We start from the raw sequence: 1,615 nt of genomic DNA, 5'->3' as shown, positions 1-1,615 counted from the left end.
CCAGGATGGTCTCGATCTCCTGACCTCGTGATCCGCCCGTCTCGGCCTCCCAAAGTGCTGGGATTACAGGCTTGAGCCACCGTGCCCGGCCGTGGAATGCCTTTAAGCACATCTATACACACACAATAGAGGAACCAGGAGAGGAGACAGAGAAGGTGCAGAAGAAAATATATGAACCACCAATGGTCAAAGAACTCCGAAAGGAAAATATCTTGGGCCCCCAAAATCACTAAGGAAAACTCAAGCTGGAAACTGCTTAGGGCAAACCTGCTTCCCATTCTATTCAAAATTATCCCTCTGCTCATTGAGGTAGATGCATATCTAATTGCCTCCTTTGGAAAGGCTAATCAGAAACTCAAAAGAAAGTAACTATTTGTGTCTCACCTATCTGTGATCTGGAAGCTCCCTCCCCACTTCAAGTCTTCCTGCCTTTGCTTCAAGTTGTCCCACCTTCCCAGGCCGAACAGATGTACTTCTTACATATATTATTGATGTGTCATGTTTCCCTAAAATGCATAAAACCAAGCTGTGCCCCGACCACCGTGGGCAAATGTTGTCAGGACCTCCTCAGGCTGTGTCACAGCACATCTTCAACCTTGGCAAAATCAACTTTCTAAATTACCAGAGACCTGTCTCAGGTTTTCTGGGTTCATAGAACTAATCAAAAGAGTTTAGAAAGTATCTCAAAATAAACATGTAAATGCTGTCAGGCCTCTGAGCCCAAGCTAAGCCATCATATCCCCTGTGACCTGCACGTACACATCCAGATGGCCTGTTTCTGCCTTAACTGATGACATTCCACCACAAAAGAAGTGAAAATGGCCCGTTCCTGCCTTAACTGATGACATTACTTTGTGAAATTCCTTCTCCTGGCTCATCCTGGCTCAAAAGCTCCCCCGCTGAGCACCCTGTGATCCCTGCCCATGGCCACCAGAGAACAACCCCCCTTTGACTGTAATTTTCCTTTACCTACTCAAATCCCATAAACAGCCCACCCCTATCTCCCTTTGCTGACTTTCTTTTTGGACTCAGCCCGCCTGCACCCAGGTGAAATAAACAGCTTTGTTGCTCACACAACGCTTGTTTGGTGGTCTCTTCACAGGGATGCAAGTGAAAAATGCAACATACCAAAACTTATGGGATGAAGCAAAGGCAGTACTAAAAGGGAATTTTATAGCAATAAATGCCTCCATTTTAAAAAGATCCAAAATAATCCCAATTTTATACTTCAAGGAAGTAGAGGTGAACAAACTAACCCCAAAGTGAGAAGGAAGGAAATAATTGAGATTAGAGTAGACATAAATACAATCTGTAGAAAGCAATAGAATAGAAAAACAATAGAAAAAACAAAACAGTTGGTTTTTTGAAAATAACAAAATGGATAAACTTGTAGCTAGATTAAGAATAAAAGAGAGAAAACTCAAAATCAGAAATGAAACAGACATTACAACTGATGCCACAGAAATTAAAAGATTGTAAGATACTGCTGTGAACAATTACATGCCAACAAATTGGACAATGTAGAAGAAATGGATGAAATCTCAGAAATATACAACCTACCAAGACTGATTCATGAATAAATAGAAAGTCTGAGTAGACCTATACCTAAAACAAG

The sequence above is a fragment of the Colobus angolensis genome, unplaced genomic scaffold (assembly GCF_000951035.1).
Source record: "Colobus angolensis palliatus isolate OR3802 unplaced genomic scaffold, Cang.pa_1.0 Scaffold17, whole genome shotgun sequence".
NCBI lineage: Eukaryota > Metazoa > Chordata > Mammalia > Primates > Cercopithecidae > Colobus > Colobus angolensis.
Note: the sequence above shows the minus strand (reverse complement) of the source record.